Here is a 16,166-nt window from a genome sequence, read left to right as displayed (position 1 = left end):
GAAAGAAAAAGCTATCAACCAAGAATTTTACATCTGGCAAAACCATCTGTTAAAAAATGAACAGAAAAATGAGTAATTTATCCTGCTTTGGTGTCAGGGTGGTACTGGCTTCATGGAATGATACTGAATGTCTTCCCTTTATTCCATAATTTGAAGGATTTTGATAAAACTATTCCTTAATTATTTTTTAAATGTTTGGTAGAATTTGCCAGTTAAACCATATGATCATGGGATTTTCTGTGCTGGGAGATTTTTGAATCCTAATTTAACTTTAATTCTTTTTATTGGTCTAAGGAGAATTCTTGTTTCTTGGATGTAAGATTAATGATTCAATTGTCATAATTTGTGCATTTTTAGGAATTATCTGTTTTCCCTCTAAGTTATCTGATTTGTTAGTATATAATTGTTTATGTTAGGGTCCATGATCAAAGGAACAAGACTGATGCAAAGCAAAGGTGAAGAAAAGCTTTATTGGGGGCGCCTGGGTGGCTCAGAGGGTTAAGGCCTCTGCCTTCAGCTCAGGTGGTGATCTCAGGGTCCTGGGATCGAGCCCCGCATCGGGTTCTCTGCTCAGCAGGGAGCCTGCTTCCTCCTCTCTCTCTGCCTGCCTCTCTGCCTACTTGTGATCTCTATCTGTCAAATAAATAAATAAAATCTTTAAATAAAAAAAAAAGAAAAGCTTTATTTTGCGCCAAGCATTGAAAATCAAACCAACCGGTCGGGGCCATCCCTTACAAAGAGGTGACAATGACTCGGACAACAACCCCGATGACACTGGTCCCGACTCCGCTACCCAACGACAACGCTCCCCACGACTACCATGCTCCCGACACTTCCCAGCCCCACAGACTAACTTTTATAGAGGTGGGGCTGAGCCCGGCCCCCACACACAGGTAGGCAATGAGATTGCAATACACAGGGAAAACTGCACAGTCATGCTAGGTCATCAATACGGGTAGCCAATTGAATTCCAATTCACCATAGTAAATATATGCGTGCCCCACTGATTGGATGTTTCCATACGGCTGGCCTGCCCCTATATCTGGGGTTTGCAAGTAAGTTCCTCTGGGAGGGGCAGGGTCAATCTAAGTTTACAACCAAATGGCTCCCTCTGGCTAACCAGGCCCCTACAGTTTATAGTAATCTATTATCATACTATGCACTGCTATGTTTACCTGTTGTATTGTTCTCCACTTCTCATTTGTGTTTTTGAGTCTTCTCTCTCTCTCTTTTTTTTTTCATAGTTAAGGTAGTTAAAGCATGGCTATTTTTTTGTTTGTTTGTTTTAGTTTTAGTTTTAATTTTTGTTTTTTGGAAAAACTGACCATTACTTTAAATGTTATCTTACTATTTATTCCTAACTCTATTTTATTTCATTTTGTGATTTTTCTTTGTTGTTTCCTTCCTCTACTATATTTCAGATAAGTTTCCTCTTTTTCTATTTCCCAGTGATGTAATGCTGTTTATTTGAACTTTATTTAATTTTTATTCTAATATTATTTTATTATGTTATGTTAGTCACCATACAGTACATTATTAGTTTTTCATGTAGTGTTCCAAGATTCATTGTTTACGTATAATACACAGTGCACCGCGCAATACATGTCCTCCATGATACTAATCACCAGGCTCACCCATCCCCCCACCACCTCCCTTCTAAAACCCTCAGTTTGTTTCTTGGAGTCCACAGTCTCTCATGGTTTGTCTCCCCCTCTGGTTTAGCACCCTTCACTTTTCCCTTCTTGTCTCTAATGTCCTTCATGCTATTCCTTATGTTCCCCAAGTGAAGTCATGTGATAATTGACTTTCTCTGTTTGACTTATTTCACTCAGTGTCATCTCCATTCCCATCCATCTCAATGCAAAAGTTGGGTATTCATCATTTTGATAGCTGAGTAATATTCCATTGTATATGGACCACATATTCTTTATTCATTCTTCTGTTGAAGTGCATCTTTGCTCTTTCCACAGGTTGGCTATTATGAACATTGGGGTACAGATGCCCCTTCTTTTCAACACATCTGTATCTTTGGAGTAAATACCTAGTAGTATAATTGCTGGGTCATAGGGTAGTTCTATTTTTAATTTTTTGAGGAACATCCACACTGTTTTCCAAAGTAGCTTCACGAACTTGCATTCCCACAAAGAGTGTAAAAGTGTTCCCCTTTCTCCACATCCTCTCCAACACATGTTGTTTCTTGTCTTGTTAATTTTGGCCATTCTGACTGGTGTAAGGTGGTATCTCGATGTGGTTTTGATTTGAATCTCTCTGATGGCTAATGATGATGAACATTTTTTTCATGTGTCTGATAACCATTTCTATGTCTTCTTTGAAGAAGTGTCTGTTCATGTCTTCTGTCCATTTTTGACATGATTATCTTTTCCAATTTGAATATCTTTTATTTCTTTTTGTTGTCTGATTGCTGTTGCTATGACTTCTAGTACTATGGTGAACAATAGTGATGAAAGTGGGCATCATTGTCATGTTCCTTATCTTAAGGGAAAGGCTCTCAGCTTTTCCCCATTGAGAATGATATTCGTTGTAGGTTTTCATAGATGGGTTTTATGAAGTTGAGGAATGTTCCCTCTATCCCTATATTTTGAAGATATTTTTAATCAGGAATGGATGCTCTTGTTTTTTGGGAGGTTTTTGATCACTGCTTCAATCTCGTTACTGGTATATTGGTCTGTTCAGGTTGTCAATTTCTTCCTGTTTCAGTCTTGGAAGTTTATAGGTTTCCAGGAATGCATCCATTTCTTCTACTTTGTTTACCCTATTGGCATCTAACTGTTGATAATAATTTATGATTATTGTTTCTATTTCCCTAGTGTTCATGATAATCTCTCTCCTTTCATTCATAATTTTATTAATTTGCATCCTTTCTCTTTTCTTTTGGATTAGTTTGGCCAGTGGTTTAAAAATCTCATTAATTCTTTCAAAGAACCAGCTTAAAGTTTCATTGATGTGTTGTCCTATAACTGTCATGTCTAATTCATTGATCTCTGCTCTAATCTTAATTATTTCCCTTTTTGTGCACAGAGTAGGCTTAATTTGTTGTTGATTCTCCAGTTCTTTAAGGTGTAAAGAGAGTTTGTGTATTCAGGATTTTTCTATTTTCTTGAGTGAGGCTTGGATGGCTATGTATTGCCCCCTTAGGATCACCTTTGTCATATTCCATAGGTTTTGGACCAATGTGTTTTAATTTTTGTTGGTTTCCATGAATTGTTTCAGTTCTTCTTTGATTACCTGGTTGACCCAAACATTCTTGACAAAGATGTTCTTTAGCTTCCAAGTGTTCAGATTTCTCCCAAACATTTTCTTGTGCCTGAGTTCCAGTTTCAAAGCATTGTGGTCTGAGAATATGCAGGGAATAATCTCAATATTTTGGTATCAGTTGAGCCCTGATTTGTGACTCAGTATGTGGTATATGCTGGAGAAAGTCCCATGTGCACTTAAGAAGTATGTCTATTCTGTTGTTTTAGGATAGAATGGTAAATAGATGATAGATGATAGATAGATAGATAGATAGATAGATAGATAGATTCATAGATGATAGATAGGTAGATATAGATAGATATATTTTATAGTCTGTCTGGTTCAGTGCATCATTCAAAGCTCTTCTTTATTTGTTAATTTTCTGCTTAGATGATCTATCTATTGCTGAGAGTGACATATTAAGATCCCTACAATTAACATGTTCTTGTCAATGTGATGCTTTATTTTGATTAACAATTGGCTTATGTAGTTGGCTGCTCCTATGTTGCGGGCATAGATATTTGCAATTGTTAGGTCTTCTTATTGAATAGACCCTTTAAGAATGATGTAATGTCCTTCTGTATCTCTGACTACAGTCTTTAGCTTAAAATATAATTTGTCTGATATGAGAATCTCTACCCCAGCTTTCTTTTGAAGCTGTTGGCATAAAAGTTGGTTCTCCATCCCTTCACTTTCAGTCTGGATGTAGCTTAAGGTTCAAAATGAGTCTCTTGTAGACAAAATATGGATGGGTCCTGTCGTTTTATCTAATCTATGAACTGGGCTGTTTTATGGGAGCATTTAGGCCATTAATGTTGAGAGTGATTTTTGAAAGATATGTATTTATTTTCACCATGGTGCCTGTGAGGTCCTAGTTTCTATAGATAGTCTCTGTAAATTTTTGTTCTATATCACTCTTGGGGGCTTTCTTCTTTTATAGAACTTTCCTTAATATTTCTTGCAGGGCTGGCTTAGTTGTCACATATCCTTTCAGTTTTTGCTGGTCTTGGAAGCTCTTTATCTCTCCATATATTCTAAATGACAACCTTGCTGAATTAAGTATTCTTGGATGCATTTTTTTTTTCTCATTTAGTGCTCTGAATATGTCTTGCCAGCCCTTTCTGGGTTGCCTGGTTTCTGTGGACAGGTCTGATGTTACTCTGATGGTCCTCTCTCTGTATGTAAAGAATCTCTTCCCCCTAGCTGCCCTTAAGATATTATATCTGGATTTAAGATGCATGAGTTTCACTATCACATGCCTGGAGGTTGGAGGTCACTCTACCCTCCTTGTTCTGGGGTCAGAACAGACTATTTATATAGTCAGAAAGACTATATAAATATATCCTCTCTGCCTCTAGGACATGAACACTTGTTTCATTCTCCACTTTAGGGAAATTCTCAGCTAGGATTTGCTCAACTATATATTTTAGTCCTCTCTCTCTCCACCCGCTCAGGGATTCCAGTAATTCTGACATTGGGAAGTGTCATGGCTTCATTTATTTCTCTAATTCTGTTTCATGGATTCTAAGCTGTTTGTTCCAGGGCTCCTCCTGATCCTTCTTTTCTATCAGTTTGTCTTCTAGATCACTAATTCAAACTTCTGCCTCAGTTACCCTAGCTGTTAGAATATCTAAATTAGATTGGATCTCACTGATAGCATTTTTAAGTTCTGCCAGATAGCTTTCACTTCTGCCTTTAGAGATTTTATGCTGTCACAAGTGGTTTTATCCAACCTAGCTATTGTCTGCATAACTGTTACCCTGAATTTTATTTCTGACATACTGCTTATGTCCATATCCATTAGTTATTTGGTAGAGGTCACAGTCTCTGAAGTTTTCCTCTGTTGGGGGTTCATTCTTCTAGTCATTCTGGTGACAGGTGGTTGAGGGAATGTAGAGAATTCAAACTATTGACTACAATCCAAGCAAAATACCCCTGTTTTATAGGGACTTTAGGGTTCCTGGCCTCTTTTTCTTTCAGCCTTTCTTCTGGGGGTGAAGGACCTGCCATGCTGTTACTCAGGCAACACTTTTTGGACAGAATTGCCTTGTTCCCTGTGGAGGAGATGGGCTCAGTGAAAACCGGTTTAGGGGGTTTTGTTCTCTGGCAGCTTTCCCTTGTGGGTTTCTGTGTCCCTTCCAAGAATCAGAGTAGAAGTGCCCATGTCCAAACTTTTGTCTCAGAACAGAGAGATAGCAGACTGTTCTCCAGAAAGCCCTCCAGGCCACACTGACTTCATTTTGTCTGTGCTGATGAAAACCACAGCAACCTGGGTGGTGTGGCCCACAATAGCACTTCCAGCCCTTGCTTCCAGGTCCAGGCATGTCTCTGCCCTCTCCTGTGGTATTTCAACTTCCCAGTCCCAGTACTTATGACAGCTACCTCCCCCTTCCATTTATCTTCTGATATCTGCATGCAGAATTGCAGCTCCCTGCTTCACACCTTGAAACTGACTGCCAGATATATTCTGTTGTTAAAGATCCTGATATATCTTCTTACATCTCAGGCTGATTTCATGGGTGTTCAGAGTCATTTGGCAGAGATATACAGCTCAATTCAGGGGACTGGATGAAATAAGGTCCCCTATTCATCTGCCATCTTGCCCCCCTTCATTAAAGTTTTTTAAATATTTATTTATTTATTTAAAATAGAGAGAAATGGGAAGGAAGGGAAGAGGGAGAGAATCTTCAGACTCACTGCTGAGCACAGAGCCTGATTAGGGGCTCAACCACTATGAGATCATGACCTGAGCCAATTCCAAGAGTGGGACACTCAACTGACTGAGCTATCCATGTGTCCTTGAACTTTTTTTTTCTTAATATAAGCATTTATAGTGTAAATTTCACTCTGCTATCTGCTTTTGCTGCATCCCACAGGTTTTGAATATTGTATTTTTCTTTTGTTTTAAGACATATTTTGATTTCCATTTAATTTATTATTTGGCCTATTGTTTGTGCAGTTGTGTGTTGCTTAATATTTACATATTAAATATTTAATACTTACATTGTAGATTTCCCAGCTTTGCTTTATGATTCTTCTTCAGTTTTGTATCATTGTGGTCAAAGAATATACTTGGTATGATTTCAGTCTTCTCAAGTTTGTAATATACGTTACATCATTTTTTATGTGGTTTAACCAGGGGATTCTTCTACGTGTACTGGAGGAAGATGTGTATTCTATTTTTCTTGGATGGAATGGTTTATACACATCTTTTAGAACCATGTATGATGAAGTATACTTCAAGTAAAAAAATGTTCTTTTCGATAAGAATAATAAATTAAACTGAGGTTACATGTTTAAATAAAGCATAACAGAGGGGAAGTGGTTGAGGGGATGAGTGAAGGGGATTACGAGTACACTTATCATGATGAGTACTGAGTAATGATGTATAGGATTATTGAACCACTATATTGTACACCTGAAACTAATATAACACTGTATGTTAACTATACTGGAATTAGAATTTAAAAAATTTAATAAAATAAAAAATGAATAAATTTATTACCAGATGAATAAAAGTTGAGAGAATCTGCTACAAGTAAGCCTATCTTATAAGAAATTCTAAAAGGAGTCCTTAGGGCTAAAAAGAAAGGGTACTATGCAGTAATAAAAGTTACACTAAGAAATAAAGACCAATGTTAAATGTAACTACAGAGGTAAAATAAATGCCAGTAATACTGCATTGCTGGGGGGAGGTGGGATTGGGAGAGGGGGAGCGGGCTATGGACATTGGAAGGGGAGGCGAACCATAAGAGACTATGGACTCTGAAAAACAACCTGAGGGTTTTGAAGGGTCAGGGGTGGGAGGTTGGGGGAACAGGTGGTGGGTAATGGGGAGGGCACGTTTTGCATGGAGCACTGGGTGTTGTGCAAAAACAATGAATACTGTTATGCTGAAAAAATAAATAAAATGAAAAAAAATACTGCATTATTGGTTTAAATCTTTCTTTTTTCTATGACTTAAGACACAGATGAATACAACAATTATAAACCTATGCTAATTGACACACAATGTAAAAAGATTGTCTGTAACAAAAACACCATAGAAAATGAAGAAATGGGGATATAAACTAGTAGAGTTATTGTATCCTATTAAAATTACGTTGATATATGAACTTCAATGTAATAAAGTTAAGATGTTAACTACTAAGAAAAAAATACAGAAAAAGGAGAAGGTAATCAAATTAGTAAACTAGAAAGAAAAGTCACCTTGAAAGCATTAACAAAGAAATTGTGGATCAACAACAATGAAAAAGATAAGGCATTGAAACCAAATACAAAAATAGCAGTAGTAAGTCCTTCCTAATCAACAATTATTTTTTCTTTTTTAATTTAATTTAAAAATTTAAGTTAATTTAAATATTTAATTTATATTAAATAGTAAAATAAATTATTTTTATTTATTTATATATATATTTATATTTAATAAATATTAAAATAAATTAATTAAAAAATTTAATTTAATTTTTTCAGTGTTTGAAATTACTTTAAATATGGGTGATTATTTACTAATTGAATAAAAAATTAAAAATAATTATTTTAAATATGAATTAAAAACTTTAGCTAGATTGACTATGGAAAGGCAAAAGAATAATCTAATCACTACCATAACGAATAAATGTGAGGATATTAAATAAAAAGGATTATAAGAGAATACTATGACCAATTCTGCACCAATTAGTTAATGCAAATAAAACAAATTCTTAGTAACAAACTATGAAAAATGACTCAAGAAGAAAGAGAAAATATGAATGGACCTTAAAAGAAAGTAAAGAGAATCAGGAATCAAGACTTCCCACAATCATAAATGGGGAAAGAAAAAAAAAGAAAACAACACAGGACCACTAGTTAATTTTACCAAACATTTGAAAAAGAACACTGATCATTTTAAACCTATTTGAAAAAATAGAAGTGGAAATAACACTTCATAACTCATAGTCTGAGGCCATCATTTTGCTAATACAAAAGCCAAGTAAGGAAAACATAAGAAAAGACAACTATAGACCAATACCTTTTGTGAATATATATGCAACAATCTTTGCCAAAACTCTGACAAACCAAATCTACAAGCATAGAAAGAACATTAAACACCACGAATAGTGGGATTTACCCCAAGATTATAAGATCTGTTCAACATAAGAAAATTATTTAGTGTAATAAACCACAGTAAGAGAATAAAGAAAAATTAAAACAATAGCGACCATAATCAAAGCAGAGAAATATATTCATATATGTATAAACTTCTACCTCATGATATATATATATCATATATAAAAGCTAATTCAAAATTAATCAAAGACCTAATTTTAAGAGTTAAATGGCCAATAAACACATTAAGTAATGTTCAATATTATTAGCTATCAGGGAAATGCAAATCAGAACCATGATAAGAAGCTAATTTATACCCATTGGATGGCTAGATTTAAGAATGTGGAATAGGAACTGGGTGGCTCAGTGGGTTAAAGCCTCTGCCTTTGGCTCAGATCATGATCCCAGGATCCTGGGATCGAGCCCCGCATGGGGTCTCTGCTCAGCGGGAGCCTGCTTCTTCCTCTCTCTTTCTGCCTGCCTCTCTGCCTACTTGTGATCTCTGCCTGTCAAATAAATAAATAAATAAATCTTTAAAAAAAAGAATGTGGAATAAATGAAACCTTCATAGATTGCTGGTGGGAATATATAATATAAAATGGCTGCCATGGAAAATAGTTTGCCCTGTTAAAGATTTTACATAGAATTCTATATGACCCAGACATTCAACTTTTATTATATACCAAAAATAATGGAAAATAATTATCCAAGCAAAAACACTCATCTATGATTGTCCATAGCAGCACATTTACAACAGCTAAAAGGTAAAAAACAACCTGAATGTCATTGACTGATGAATGGATAAGCATGTGGTATAGCCATACAATGGAGTATTATTTGGTCATAAGAATGAATGAACTGCTACAACATAGGTGAACTTTGAAAATATTATGGCAAATGAATGCAGCCAGACACAAAAGTCACATACTGTACAATTCCATTGATATGACATCTGCAGAATAAATAAATGCATACAGACAGAAAGAAAATAGTTTAAGTGATTGCCAGGGCTAGAGAATGAGAAGAATGGAGAGTGACCACTTAAAAGCTATGCATTTTCCTTTTGGATTACAAAAATATTTTGGAACCTGATAAAGGTAATTGTTGCACAACAATTTGAATATGCTAAATGCCTTTGAGTTGTACATATTAGAATAATTAATGGTATATTATATAATAATTTTTACACCAATTTAAAAAACTTATTATTGAGCTCCACCCAAGGCTATTTAAATCATAACACTTGGACCACAACTCAATTAAAAAAATAAAACTAAACAGTTTACCAAGTAATTCTAAAGGTACAGCCATAGTCAACAACCAAAAAAAAATGGATTTTTGCATGACCTTCCTAGGTGATTGTAAAGCTGACCTGCAATTAATTGCTTAACATCCCAACCTCAGGACTTCTTCCATAAGAGGAGAAATTTCATTAAAACTAACAATGAAATACAGGAAGTTAAAGACAAAATACTACCTTAAGACATGTTCTCCTTAGAAGAGGGTTCAAGAACATAGTGTAGAGAGATACAAGCAAAATGGCAGAAGAGTAGGGGATCTCAGTTCATCTGGTCCTTTGAATTTAGCTGGATATCTATCAAACCATTCTGAACACCCATGAATTCAACCTGAGATGTAAGAAACTATATCTGGAGCTCTACAAGTAGAAAAGCAACTGCTTTTTGCAAGGTAGGAGGTACAGAGAGATGAATCTACAGGGAGCTATCAGAAGATAAATGGAGGTGGGAGGGAACCTCCATAAGGCAGCTACCAGAAAGTGATATAGCCTCACAGGGCAAAACTGGAACCCTTAGAAATTTGCTCTGGTGAGAGACATCCCTGTCTGAAAGGGGTCAGGGGATGAAAAGGGCAAAATTTTAGGTGTATCAGTGTGGTCTTAGGATCCTAGGAGTCACAGAATGAATGGGGATACCTGAGCCCGTAAGTGGCATGGGGAAACTGGATATGGTCAGTGAGCCCAGGAGGGGACTCTCAGCTCAGGCTACCATAAACCATGAGCCAGACCAGTCAGGTGATTGCTCTGAGCACACTGAGCACCCTGAAAAGGACTGGAACACATGGGCTGTCTGTCATCCATCAGCAGGGGCAAACAAGAGTGACCACAAGCAGGCAATAGCTCTCAGGTTGGGGGTCCTGGAGAGGAAAGTAGGGCAACACTCAGCTGTCCCGGTGGAGCAGGTATGCACAAGAATCCTCAAGTGCTCTCAATCCCAGTGCACACAAAGGGCAATAACACCAGACCCTCAGACTCCTCCCAGGAGAATTGCAGTGGGCACACACTAAAGGAGTATGTGGAGTTTGGCACACACGAAAATGAAAACTGTTTAGCCCAAAGGATTTATTGAAGAGGAGGAATGGTGATCTTTTGGCTTCGGGGCCAGAAACTGGGGCACAGCCATTATATTTTTCTAAAGAGGTGGAGAAATCCTCCAGGAAATAAAAGCCCCACAGAGAACCTGTTTACATTGAGCCCAGCTCCCTGGCAAGGGGTGGTGCAACTACACCCAGGCAAGGAAAACTGAGAAGCAGCACAGCAGGACCCTCCCCCCAGAAGACCAACTGGAAGAGCAGGTGGACAACTAGTTTATGGATCCCACAAAACTGTAAAGCTCCAGCACCACAGTAAAATAGTATATTGAGCTTAAGGTATTTTCTCAAGATTCATTTATCTCTCAGTCTAAAATTTTCCATTTCATTTTTTTCTTTTTTCCCCATTTCAACTAGTCTCTTATTTTACCAAATGTTTTTAAGTTGCTTTTTAATTTTTAATTTTTACATCTATATTTTATAGATACATCATTTTTGGCCATTTTTCACTCTAGTCAATTTTATTTTTCATCTATATTATATATATATATATATGCTTCGTTTGGGGCCATTTTTTACTCTAAATGAAATTGTAATGTGCACATTGATTTACAACATGCCATCTTCAGTAATGTTTTGAAGCCATTTTTATTTTTTTAAACATTGCCTTTACTCCTCTACCTCAGAGACTTTGTATCTTATGGTTTTCCCATGCCCCATGCACATGCATCAATATGCCAGAACTTTTCTGAGAAAGTTTGAGGTCTCTTGTTAGAGCCACTGAATTGTGGACCTAGAAAAGGCCCCAGAGACTATAAATTCCAACGCTTTCATTTGACAGAAACAAATTGAAGCCCAAAAAGAACTAATGATTTATGTTGGGTCACAGCAAATGAGCAGCACAGTATGAACAAGACTTTGGGTCTTCTAAGTCCCAGACCATACTCTTTCCCTACAACAGCAATATTTTCTCATAATCATCAGCAAATACAGGTGACAGTGCATGTTCATCAGTAACAAAGTCAAGGCCAAAGAGAAAACAGAATCATGACAAACCCCAGACCTGGAAGACATTAACCAATTTTAGTTTCCATAAAGTAGTCATTGTCACTTTGCTGGCTTAAGGTTAGTTTGGACTCAAGGTTAGTGTATAGGGAGCTCTAGCAAACTGGTTTCTTTATATGGCTTCATTATTTACCTTGATCTTAACTGACTCTTTCTTTCTTTCTTTCTTTCCCTGTCTCTCTCTTTCTTTCATTTATTAATTTTTATTCTTATTTTTAAACTAGATTCATGCCACCTGTCTTGTCTGTGGTCACCCTGAGTCAACTTTTGGGTATTAAACATCAAATTTTTAAATTGAGTCAAACCAAGATATGAAGATACAATTACTAGTAGTAGAATTCAGAGATTTAAATAAGAATAAGTTGTAATTCCCATGAAAACACTTATCTCAGCCAGAGCTTATTTGCATATGACAAAGGTTAGCTATGTCCCTGAATCAGCATCTGTTATTAGTTACTGAGATTTCTATTTTTATACAGAGGACTAGAGTGGCTACATGTTTTGGAAGCAAGCTCATACAAATTCTTTTGACTGCTTACACTTTTCTCATATGCTTCTATTTGAGCCAATTTGAAACACCTCACCTGCTATTTAACATTTTTAATTCCTTCTCCTTTTATTCATATAAATCTTAAATATGAATTTGTAGACTGTGTGTTGAGACAGATTTCAAGAGACATCATTTCATGTTCTTTCACCATTACCATCTCCTGAACTGCAAGCTTAACTGAAGATTGATGAAATACAGTACTACAATCACATAAAAAAGATGTATTAAAAAGCCACTCCTTAGTAATATTGCACATGATATGCATTGTCATCACCAGGATGTCTTACACACCTTCTAGGTGCCATTGTACTAAGAGTTTTTACGTATATTTCTCCTTTATCCTATTTTTAGCTTCAACTCCCAGTGAGGAAACAGATCACAGAGAGACCAAGTAACTCAAAGTCAAATAGTTGATAGTGGAGCTGACACTTAGGCCCAGGATTGCCCAATTCTAATGCCCAAGGAAGTGTAGAAATCAGTAACTGCTCATTGTTAGAACCCGAAGTAACAGAGATAAAGTGAAATGAACCTGTTTGCTAGAGTCGGGTTTGAATCGCCATTCTGCTGTTCAATCAGCTAAAACTGATCTAATGTGAATTTTAGGTTTTGTATCCTGTTAAGACAATAGTTATTATGTCATATCTTGCTAATGTAAAGTATTAAATCCTTGCACTGAGATTTTTAAAAACAATTTTAACATAAGAAATTAGCTTTGTTGGAATGTTAGAATTGAAAGAGAGCTTAGAAAGCATGCATTACTCACCCGTGGTTTAAAAAATGAAAATATCAAGCCCAGAGAGGCACAATGACTTATTCAAGATGACAAGGATGATAATTAGCAATATTCACTTCATAATGCTGGCATAGACATACTGGAGAACACGGCATTTTGCCTCCTAGGGCTTTATTATTATTTAAATTAATAGAAGTTGAAAAACTATAAAGCAAAAATACAAACTAGTTAAGGACCTAAAAAATAAATCTGTCAATCAGCAACTACTAATATATATTTTTTCAATCTGGTATCCAATAACTGTGCTAAACTATGTTGTAAGAAATAGAGATGAATATGCCTCAGTTCCTGCCTCTAGGGTACCCAGAGTTTAGGTACTAAAATAAAAATAACATATGAGTGAGTTAAATGAGTTGTACAAAAAGTAGAATAAGGTAGTTAAAAAAGAACAGGACTGGTAAAGGATTTGTGGATCTGAGTTCTTATTCTAATACCACTTACTATGGGATTACTCACTATAGAACTCCAGCAATACTTTGGTTCTCACTATTTTCTTCCCCTGAAATGAGGGCATTTGGAAATGACCACATCAAGGAATGGCATGGAGTTGGGGGAAGAAAAGGTTTTTAGCTCTCTTTCTTTCCATCAGGTCCTACTCCTTCATTCTATAATATTGATAAATAACATTTTCTTGATCCTGCAAATGCAGAATCAAGTCAGGCCCCTTAAAGAACTCCCCTCCATTCTCTGACTCATTCCACCCAGATTGCCACTCATAAACTCTTATTATACAAAGGCAATCTTTAAATGTCCTATCTAATTTAGATTCTATACCAGATATGCTAAGAATATATGCTAAGTATAATAAGTGTGGCCCAGTTAATAGGTGCTACAGGAGCACAAACTAAAGAGACATCACTGAATGTGATAAAAATAGAGAAATATTCCTGAATAAGCTAGGTAAAGGATAAAGGTAAACCATCATGGTAAGGGATGCTGAGATAGTAATAGGCTGAAGAGTAGAGGGTGTCAAGAGGGATCAGGAGGAACAGAGATGAAAAAGCCTAAGAGAGTGAAAACACTAATTTGGCTGGAGTGGAAAAAAAAAAAAAGGATAAAGGTGTGACTAAGGAAAGGAGGCTAGGGCTAGACTAGATGTCAAGCCAAGGAACCTGTGTTTTTATGCCATTGACAGTGGATACCAAAGAAGATAGGCTGAGGAGAGAACTAAGAGGTGATACTAAATACAATTTGAGGTCCATATGCAACCAGTCTATAAGCTATCAATAACCAATAACAAAAGTTAAGTTTTCCTTATATACCTCTCTCATCTTTGTCCTAGGCTATATGTAGTTCTTCTGTGACCTTCTCCTTCTTTCTATAGTTGCTCTTCCATTTACCCAGTTCCACAAATGTTGAAATATAAAAATAAGGCAACAACTTCTCATTGACCTGTAGGTGGAACAAACCCACAGAAATACAATTAGAATCTAACTGAGCATCCATCACAGACCAAGGAGAAGAATGGCCCAGAGGAAAGAGAGTAATTACAGAATGGCAAGCTAGAACTGGAGCTGAAATAGAAGCAAAAGGAGGAGATTCCTGGCTACTATTAAACACACACACACACACACACACACACACACACACACACGTGGTACTTCAAATAATTAAGATGGAACTTAGGTCTGATTTTATCAATACTTTATTCAGTTCACTGGAAATAAAAGAAAGAGCTGAAAATATAGATAAAAGAAGAGTAACTTGTGAGATATTATCTTTGTTCTGCATCCAGTCCTTCTTCACACCTCCACTTCCTTAGTGAAAAAAGAAGGCATAAAGTATCCTTTTTTTTTATAAAGATTTTATTTATTTATTTGACAGGCAGAGATCACAAGTAGGCAGAGAGGCAGGCAGAGAGAGAGAGAGAGGAGAAAGCAGGCTCCCCGGGGAGCAGAGAGCCCAATGCGGGGCTCAATCCCAGGACCCTGGGATCATGACCTGATCCAAAGGCAGAGGCTTTAACCCACTGAACCACCCAGGCACCCCTAAAGTATCCTTTTTAATAGAACTACAACATCAAAGCAAAAAGCAAACAACCTTCCAGAGACAATTTTTAATGTTTTAGTAGTTAACACATAATTTATGAAGACAGTTTAGAGAACTACAAAAGCCAGAACATACTGCAATACAGTAACATAGTTAATGGAGATCCAGGAAGACTTTGGACCCATTTATATTTCTATTTGTATTCAACAAGTTCAACCAATCTGCCAAGATGCAGTGACTCTCTCGCTCCCAATTTATATATTTAAAGGAATATTATATGCATATATTTAATTATAAATACATTTTTATATATATTATATATTCTTTTAAATCCTTTCAGTATAAATATTCCTTTAAATATATTTTATACATATTCCTTTAAATCACCAAACAAGCTTTTATGAGCACCTACTTTTTGCATGATGCTGAGAAATATAGATTAATTATATGATCACCATATAACAATAGTCTAGTTTATACCCAGAATGCAGTCTCCCATAAAGAAGGAAATATGCAAGTCTTAATCTAGCAACAGAAACTATCTATGAAAGTCTTAATATCCCTATTGAAAATTAGGTTCAATTTCAATATGTTATGGAGTACAACATATTGTATTGTCCTTGATGGGTATGTTCAAGAACTTTACTGTATAAAGAGATTATGTGGTTTTACACTGAAAATTGAATCAGAATACTTTGTAAGACTGGATAGACAGGAGAAGCAATGACACACTTGACATGGAAACAGTGTGAGCAAAGGCAGAAGTGTGTATATTCAGTGTTTTCTTAGGAGCCTAAGTTTTTGCATATTTTATATTTATTCAGATTTGCTTATCTGATATATTTAACCAGACCAGGTATTGTAAAACTGCACTGAATTAAGGATGTACTTTGGACTTTTAAGTGTCCATCAGCAAATGTATCCATGTCCAAACAATACTGTTAGGTAACCTATTCTCCCTTCAGGCTCTTCTTTACAACTGTAGGTTCCTTTAGATTTGTTTCAGGTCCATTCTTTTCAAATGTTTTAGAGACCTTGCATTCTATCCACCGAATTCATCTGTAGGAGATATTGACTGTGCTTTATTGTATCTTCACT

This window comes from Meles meles, chromosome X (assembly GCF_922984935.1).
Source record: "Meles meles chromosome X, mMelMel3.1 paternal haplotype, whole genome shotgun sequence".
Classification (NCBI taxonomy): Eukaryota; Metazoa; Chordata; class Mammalia; order Carnivora; family Mustelidae; genus Meles; species Meles meles.
This window is presented reverse-complemented; position numbering follows the sequence as displayed.